Source organism: Olea europaea, chromosome 4 (assembly GCF_002742605.1).
Source record: "Olea europaea var. sylvestris chromosome 4, O_europaea_v1, whole genome shotgun sequence".
Taxonomy (NCBI): Eukaryota; Viridiplantae; Streptophyta; class Magnoliopsida; order Lamiales; family Oleaceae; genus Olea; species Olea europaea.
Genome location: NC_036240.1, coordinates 18,124,344 through 18,133,681, shown reverse-complemented (window position 1 = coordinate 18,133,681; position 9,338 = coordinate 18,124,344).

Genomic DNA, 9,338 nt, shown 5'->3' with positions numbered 1-9,338 from the left:
TACCTATGACATCAACTGCCAAGTGTCTACCTCTAAAGTCATTTGAGTTCAATAACTAATAACCTCAATTGGTGAGTTTGGTTCATAACTTTGATAGAACTCAACGATGAGTTCAAGTAAACCCTTGTTTCGCTATGAGAACTTGGGAAAAATATATTTTAAAATAGTAATTTTTTTAAGAATGTATGGTTAAAAGATAGAAAAAAAAAATCGACTTTATTTGTCATATTATTTTATTGTAGAATGTGTGATTTATAAGAATAGAAAGGAAAATGAATTATAATTTTAATGTAGAGCAAACAAAGGATAATTGTCCACTTAAGAAGGATATTTATCTCCAATGAAGCAGCAATTTATCTTTCAACCATTCAAACCCACCAATGAGAAAGAAGGGAAGGTATGATAGGTGGTGATACTGACATTCCCTACGTATCCCGACCATTTGTAAGGGCATTCTTACGTTTTTCGGTCATTAGTGCTCGGGATTCATTATGTCCCCGGGATATCCTATGTCTGACCTTTATGGTTCAACTGTCACAGAATACATGGATGTCCTCGGGAATAATACCTCGGCAAAATCCCTTGAGGTCCTCAACTACCATCTTCCTCGTACTAAAGAAAAAGGTCTATCCCCTGAGAACTCTTATCTGACACGAATACCTCAAACCACATTTCCTAAATCCAAGAGAGTCCTCTTAATAATTGGTCTTCTAATCACAGTAGGATTCAAAAGCTGCTTTCTCATGGGACTCTATCGGATAAGGATTCCTAGATAGTTGGGTCCTACTATGAGAATATCACTCACCACTATAAATATTGAACCATGAGTCATTATCCAGGTACGTTCTGATTATTCTCCAGTTTATAGCCTCACGCATATAATTTTTTTTCTGACTTAAGCATTGGAGGGGTGACGAGAACATACCTCGTTGCCTTTATTTCAGGTACCGGAAGACTACGATCGTGCTCACTCAAAATCATCAAGTTCGGGAAATCAACAAGTACGATTTTTGGTAGCACCATTGGCGCCGTCTATGGGAAACGCTACCAAAAGCCATGGTTAACACGTGATCTGGTCTTCCTCCCGCAAGCTCATTGGCTCCCATCCCTCATCCTTCTTAAGATCAACTGGTTCATCAAGAAGAGTCGTCAAGAGTGCTCGCACCCCAACCGACGATCGTCATAACTGAAGCCTTTGAAGAGCTCCTTCAGCAGGTGGCCATGCTCACGCAACTGTTAAGTCAAAAAAATTTCATCCGTCATCAACGCAAGCAGAGCATGGTGGTTTTATGGCTAATGCTCGAGCCCGACCACCAAACCCCCCAACTGGCACAGTAGGAACCTCGGGTATTCGCAATATGGCCTCAGGCTCGAGATTGGTGGCTATGGATTCCGATGAGATTGCCCGGATCATTCAAGAAGGAATTACAGTTGGCCTACAACGGAATGCTCGGTAGCCAACGGGTTTTATCCCTAACACTCCATTCACGCCGGAGATATTGTCTTATCCCCTGCCTGATAGATTCAAATATCCTCGCATTAAAGAGTATGATGGGACGACCGACCCAATCAACCATCTCAATGTTTATACTGATGTCATGAATTTGCAAGTTGCGTCGGATCAGGTTATGTGCAAAGCCTTCCTACAAACGCTGACTAATGCTGCTAGGGATTGGTTCTCGACATTGGAGCCTAACTCCATAGCCTCATTCTCAGATTTGGCTGATAAGTTCTCAGCTTTCTTTGCAAGTAGCAAGCGAATCAGAAAGACTGCATCCTCTCTCATGTAACTTCGGCAAGGACCAAATGAAACCCTATAAGGATTTATGACAAGGTTTAACAAAGAAAGGCTTCAAATACCCGACCTTCACATCACAGGGGCTGTCTCCACCCTCACTTATGCCATAAGATATGAAGCTTTCAAGATGTGCTTATCGAAGACCCCACCGCAGACAATGACCGAGCTCCTCACCCAAGCCAAAAAATACAGCAATATGGAGAAAACACTGAATCCAAGGAGATCTAGTCCTTCCCATGAAAAGGTCGAGAACAAGAAACAACATGATCCCGTTTCTCGACCAAAGTATCCGCTGGAAAAAGCGCAAGAATGAAGGTCCACCAGGGCCTCTCACCCGATTAAACATCTCCAAGGCAAATATTTTAATGGATATCAAAGATATGAAAGAATTGAAGTGGCCTTCAAGAATGCAGTCACTCCCTGACACGAGAGATAGAAACAAGTACTGTGAATTTCACCAGGATCATGGGCATACCACAGAGGATTGTCAAACCTTGTAGCGAGAAATTGAAGCCCTCATTAAAAGAGGACTCTTAAGGAATTACATTGGTCATGATAAACGCCCAAGGAATGATCATGATAATCGGAAAGAACCTGGAGCCTGAAGCAGTGCTCAACTCACTGCCGGGACCATTAATATTATCATTGGAGGCATAGCATCTGGAGGAGACACAAATAGTAGGCGAAAGCAATATGCCTGCCAACATGCTCATACCTTAAAGGAATCCCGTGATAAACTCGAAAACATTACCTTTGGAGTAAGAGATTTGGAAGGAGTATCATATCCTCACGACGATGCCTTGGTCGTCTTTGCAATTGTGGCTAACTTTGAAGTAAAGAGGATTCTGGTTGATAATGGAAGTGCAGCAAACATACTATCACAGGAGGTTTTCGCTAAAATGGGGCTCTCTCCCAAACAGCTCAAAGCAATAAAAACTCCTCTACAGGGATATGGTGGTGGAGTCATTATCCCTGAGGGCATCGTCGAGCTTCCGCTTACATTAGGTTCTGGTAATGCACAAGTGACGGAGATCACACCATTCCAGGTGGTTAATACCCCTATGGATTACAAAATCATTCTCGGAAGGCCCCTACTGAACAAGATCCAGGCCATTGTATCAACTTTCCACCTAGCCATGAAGTTCCGAACAGGCCATGGCATCGGTGTAGTTCGAGGGGACCAAACAGCTGCCAGACAGTGCTATGTTACTAGCATCCGAAGAATGAGTACAGACGTCATGCAACTTTCAGACCTCGAGTTGGAGCTCGAGCCAGGGGATAGACTTGCCCTGATTGAGGAATTGGAAGTGGTCAAGCTCAAGCACGAAAAAATGGTAACTATTGGTCGAGATCTTAAGGCCAGCCTCTGAGAGGAAGTCATCAATTGTCTATCCCGCAACATCGATGTTTTTGCATGGAAGGCTGAGGATATGCCAGGGATAGACCCTGAAGTAGCAGTCCATGGACTCAACATAAGCCCGGGGCTAAAACTTGTTAAGCAAAGGAAGAGGTAGTTTGCGCCGAAAAGACGTGTGGTCATTTAGGAAGATGTCGGTAAACTGGTGAGAGTGGGGTTCATAAGGGAAGTCCAATACCCCGATTGGCTTGCTAATATTGTTATTGTGAAGAAGGCCAAATGTAAATGAAGGGTCTACATCAACTTCACAGATCTCAATAAGGCGTGCCCAAAAGACAGCTACCTGTTACCCAAGATTGACAATCTTGTAGATAGCACATCCGGACATAAGCTGTACAGCTTCCTAGATGCATTCTTAGGGTATCATCAAATCCTCATGGCCGAAGAAGACCAAGAGAAGACTTCATTCATGGCTGATTCAGCCATATATTGCTATAGGGTGATGCCATTTGGGTTGAAAATACTGGGGCGACATATCAGAGGCTCATCAACAAAGTCTTCGATGATTTGATAGGGAAGAACATCGAGGCCTATGTGGACGACATGGTTATAAAGAGTAAGAAGGTAGAGCAACACATATCTGACTTGGAGGAGGTGTTCGCTACCCTACGAAAATATCGAATGAAGCTCAACCCAGAAAAATGAGTATTCGGTGTAGCTTCAGGAAAATTTTTAGGTTTGATGATCACTCATCAGGGGATAAAAGCTAACCCCGATATGAAATTGATAGGGAGGGTAGCAGCCCTAAATAGGTTCATGTCCCGAGCAGCAGATAGGTGCTTCCCTTTCTTCAAAGTTCTTAGAGGCTGTCAATCCTTTGAATGGACTGAAGAGTGTGAAAAGGCTTTTCAGGAGCTCAAACAGACATTGGCGTCTCCTCCTATCCTCACTAAACCTGAGCCCGGGGATACCTTGTTATTATACTTAGCCGTGTCTCAAAATGCAGTAAGCGACGTCTTGGTAAAAGAGGTCAATAGAGCCCAGCATCCCATTTATTACGTGAGTAAAGTCCTACTTGATGTGGAGACCAGGTACATTTTGGCCGAGCAGCTTTCTCTTGCCCTAATAGTGGTAGCATGAAAGCTTCGACAATATTTTCAGTCTCATCCCATTGTTGTGCTCACCAGTCAGCCTTTGAAACACATCTTCGAAAGCCAGACGTCTCAGGTAGATTACTAAAGTAGGCAATTGAACTTGGAGAGTTTGACATAGAGTTCAAGCCCCGTCCATCCATCAAAGCCTAAGCTTTAGCAGACTTTATTGCAGAACTCACCCCAAAGCCTCGGGGGCTAGAAGCGAGCTCGAGCACTACGACATATGTTTGGCAAATTTTCGTGGATGGAGCATCAAACTCCTCAGGCTTGGGCGCAGGTGTCATCATAACAAGCCCGGACATGCTCATGGACATTCAGTGTGCACTCAGGTTCGAATTCAAGGTAACCAACAATGAGGTGGAGTATAAGGCTGTCATCATAGCCATGGAACTTGCCATTAATCTCGAACTTGAAAACATCAAAATTTTTAGTGATTCCCAGCTGGTGGTGGGGTAGATTGATGGAACGTTTGAGAAGAAAGATGAGAAAATGAGCTTATATTGCTTAAAAGTTCATGATCTCCGACGAAAATTAAAGAGGTGTGAAATTGTTAAGATTGCCCGGGCTGACAATTGCAATGCAGATGCCTTAATAAGGCTGGTGTTCATGGGAATAGACGGACTTGACAGAACAGTACCTGTCAGATTTGTGATCGAGCCTAGCATCAATTCAACCGTTGGGGTCATGGACATTGATCACGAGTCATCATAGATGGACCCAATTGTGGACTTCATAATAAATGGCAATCTTCCAGAAGACCCTCGGGCATCAAGGAGCGTCCGGTCAAAAGCTCTAATATATTGCATTATTGATGGGGTCTTGTTTCGCAGAAGCCTCACATTTTCGTACCTTAGGTGCCTTGAGCCTTCGGAATCCTCCCAAGCCCTAGAGGAAGTTCATGAAGGGGTATGCGAGAACCATCAAGGAGCTCGGGCATTAGCCTTCAAACTCATAAGGTACGGATATTACTGGCTTACTATGAAGAAGGATGCCGTGGAATATGTGAAGAAATGTGGTAAGTGCCAGAGGTTTGGTAACGTTATCCGCTCTCCTGCAAAGGACCTCACCAACATCAGTTGCTCAGCCCCGTTTGAGCAATGGGGGATCGATATCCTCTGCCCATTTCTGATAACTAGAGGACAATTGAAGTTTGTAGTTGTAGCAGTTGAGTACTTTACGAAGTGGGTTGAGGCCGAGCCCTTGGCAACGATCTCAGAACCTAAGATAAGAGCTTTTGTTTGGAAGTCCATCATATACAGGTTCGGGATACCAAAGGTCCTTATAACTGATAATGGCCAGCAGTTTAACAACATACAATTCAAGGATTTATGTTCCAATCTAGGGGTTGACCACCGCCTGATGTCAGTTTCTCATGCCTAAAGTAATGGCCTAGTCGAGGTCACCAATCGGATTATATTACAAGACCTCCGAACAAGGATTGGAGATGCAAGAGGTTCTTGGTCTGACGAGTTGCCCTCCATACTTTGGACTTACAGAACATCACACAAGATTGCCACTGGGGAGACCCCTTCATGTGAGCTTTCGGAATCGAAGCTACCATTCCCATTGAAGTCAGATTGCCCAGCCAAAGAAGACTTGATCCCGAAGTAGCAAGGCACATTACTAAACTTCTTGACCTCTTGGAAAAAGTTCATGATCAGGCAGCTTTAAGAATGACCTCCTACCAAGACAGAACCGCAAGGTATTTCAATAGAAAGGTAAGGTCGTGAAGATTCAGAGCTGGAGATTTGGTATTGAGAAGGGCTGAAGCCGCTAGTCATGCTCCAGGGAAACTTGGACCAGTCTAGAAAGGGCTCTTTGAAGTCATACGACAGCTCCTAAGGGGTGAATACAGTCTAAAGGATACTTCGGGAAAACTACTCCTGAGACCGTGGAATGCCTAAAACTTAAAGGTATATTACAAGTAACTTGCTCCACCATGTTTCAGAAATAAGGCCTACCTATTAAAGTTAATTTTTATCATTAATAAGGCCTACGTGCCAAAGTTAATTTTTATCATTAATAAGGCCTGCGTGCCAAGTCTAATTTTTACCATTTGTCTGGCCTACGTGCCAATTCTATTTTAATTTGTCAGCCTGTGTGCCAAGTTCATTTATAGAGTACATTACAGTGAAATTTGACAATATATCACACTGCAACATAAAACTTTGCCTCGCACAAGCACTAAAAAGCCTTGCCCTGAGCAAGCACCTCAAAGCCTTATCCCGCACAAGCACCTCAAAGTCTTGCCCCGCGCAAGCACCCTTTTTACCCTTGCCCCGAGCAAGTATCTCAAAGCCTTGCCCCACTCAATCACCTATAAACATCAAGTCCAAGTAAGCTCCCGACCACATGACACCTCGAGTACCTTAGACCCAAAAACTCGTAAAAATACCTACGAATAGCTCGAGAATTAATGCTCTAATAGCTTGGGATTTCACAATCTCAAAGGTCGGGAAGGGACACAGTGCCCAGTTGAACGTTGTGCGTATGTTTGCCTTGCTCAATTTTCACAATCGGGATTATCTCCTCCCTAGAAGTCGAGATTAAAAGTTCCATCCTTGGCGTCGAAATTAATAATGAATCTTTGTCATCAGGATATTCATATCTTAGATGTTGAGATTAAAAATTCATTCTGGGTGCTGAGATTAACAATGAATAAGGTCACTGGGATATTAATATCTTAGACATCGAGATTAAAACTTCGTCTTAGGCATCAAGATTAAAAATAAATCTTTGTCATCGGGATATTAATATCTTAGACGTCGAGATTAAAACTTCGTCTTAGGTGTCAAGATTAAAAATAAATCTTTGTCTTCTGGATATTAATATCTTAGACGTCAAGATTAAAACTTCATTTTGGGCATCGAGATTAACAATGAATAAAGTCGCCGGGATATTAATATCTTAGACGTCGAGATTAAAACTTCGTCTTAGGCGTCAAGATTTAATGAATCTTTGTCATCGGATATTAATATCTTAGAAGTTGAGGTTGGTCGTCGAGATTAACAATGAATCTTTATCGTCGAGATATTAATTAACTATCTTGGTGGTTGAGATTATTAACCAACACTAGTCATCGTCATCATCAATACTAGAAAACATATCGATAACACAAAACATGAATTCACTATGCTCAGGCAAAACACTTGAATTTGTAAAATTAGATGACAAAAGCTCAAAAAAGTATGCTCGAGAAATCTAGTCATCATCAACTCGGTTCGTCTTGCCTTCCTCAAGTCCTCACCATCAATATCGACCTCCTGGTCGTCGGTGGCATCCTCAGACTCTGAAAGCTTGAGGTCTTTAGCAACTTCTGGGATGTTCTTCAAGTCCTCGGGCTTAGCATCAGGCTTCGAATGCAAGAATGCCCGAGCCTCTTTTAAAGTATGGAAGTACGAGCCCATGACGTATTTTCCCTTCAGCCCATTGAACTCTTTAGAAGTTTTGAAATCCTCAATTGCGATGCCTCGAGCTTCGGTCAGGCGAGCTTCAAAATCCCTCTTCAAACGCTCGATCTCAAGCTTTAAATCCTCGGCCTCGCTCTTGGCTATTCCAGCCTCTTCCCGGGCCCTCTAAACGTCATTCTTGGCGTCATCGCGTTCCTTCTGAAGAAGAAAGCGCTCAGCCTCCATGTCAACTATTTTCTTCTCATGTGCTCGAGCAGAATTCTCGAGCTCAGTAGTTTTTTGGGCCTCATCTTTCCCCTTCAGAGAGAGGCCTCAGGCAATACTCAACGTCTACAGTATTAAAAAGTCGAGTTTAATGATCGAGCCATAGAAATTAAAACATAATGCAAGTAAAATGAACGACTTACCTTCAGCGTAAGAGACTCAAGAGCTTTCATGCCCTCGTCGAAGTCGAGCTCCATTCGATACTTATCCACAATGCTCGACAACAAAGGGCACCAGTCAGAATCTCAATCTTGAAAGGAAGGCGCAGAAAAGGCTTCGTCCTTGAGGTCAACAACCTCGAGAGTACTTCTTGACCGAGGATTTGATCGAGGAATAGCAAGAGGAACATGCTCATCACCCACTGCACTGATGGTCGAGGATTGTCCCCGGGCAGAAGGCTTGCCTGGCCCACTCCTAACATTCTCGGGCCCTAAATCACGAGCTCTCTTTTTTCTTGTTTTCTGACCTGGGGCTCGAGCTTGAGGGGCCCTTGACTTCTTATTCACGGCCTGTTGAAGAGCTGAAGGATCGAAAGTCATCTTTGCAAAGACAAGTCATTAGCATGAGCATGATTATTCATTCAAAGACAGATCGATGAGGAGAAGGCAAAAGTATGATCCCTACCCTCAGTGCCTTTCACATCCACAAGATCGAGAACGTCATCTCCCAGGATGTCATCTATATCATAAACAAGAGGCTCAAGGTTCTCTAACATCTCCCTATGCCTTTCTAAAGACTTAAAATAGGCCCGGCCTTCACAAAACCTGGCCGTGTCGGGCAAAACCCACCCAGGACTAACAGGAAAGTCAGAATCCTGAGGTATGACATAAAACCACTTTTCTTTCCACCCCTTTAATGAACTGGGCATCCTCGGTATCCTGAAACCTTCTCGAGAGGAAAGATAGGCAAAACAAGTATATTGAGGTAGCTGTTTCAAATCGAAGACCATTCTACAAAGGTCGATGTATGGGTTAATACCTAGGTATCTACAGGCTATAAAAAAAATAGGTAAGCATCCTCCACCTATTTGGCACGAGCTGTCTAGGGCTCGTGTTGTGCTCGACCAATAAAGCCACAAAGAAGGGGTGCAAGGGCCATCTAAATCCACCCTTTAGCGAGCCTCTAAAAATTACAAACTCTCCATCCTGAGCAATGGCCAACCTATCCTCTCCCCCTAGCGTCCTAATATCACACTTGGCCATGGGTATGATCGAGCGCCCCCCGTCCTCGGGAGTATTCCTCAAGAAAGAGGATGAAGACTCACTACTACTACTAGACATACTGACCTAGGTAAAAAAGTGTCTAAAGAATAACTTAAGATATCGAGGTCTTACCTTAAAGTCGACGCCTAAAAA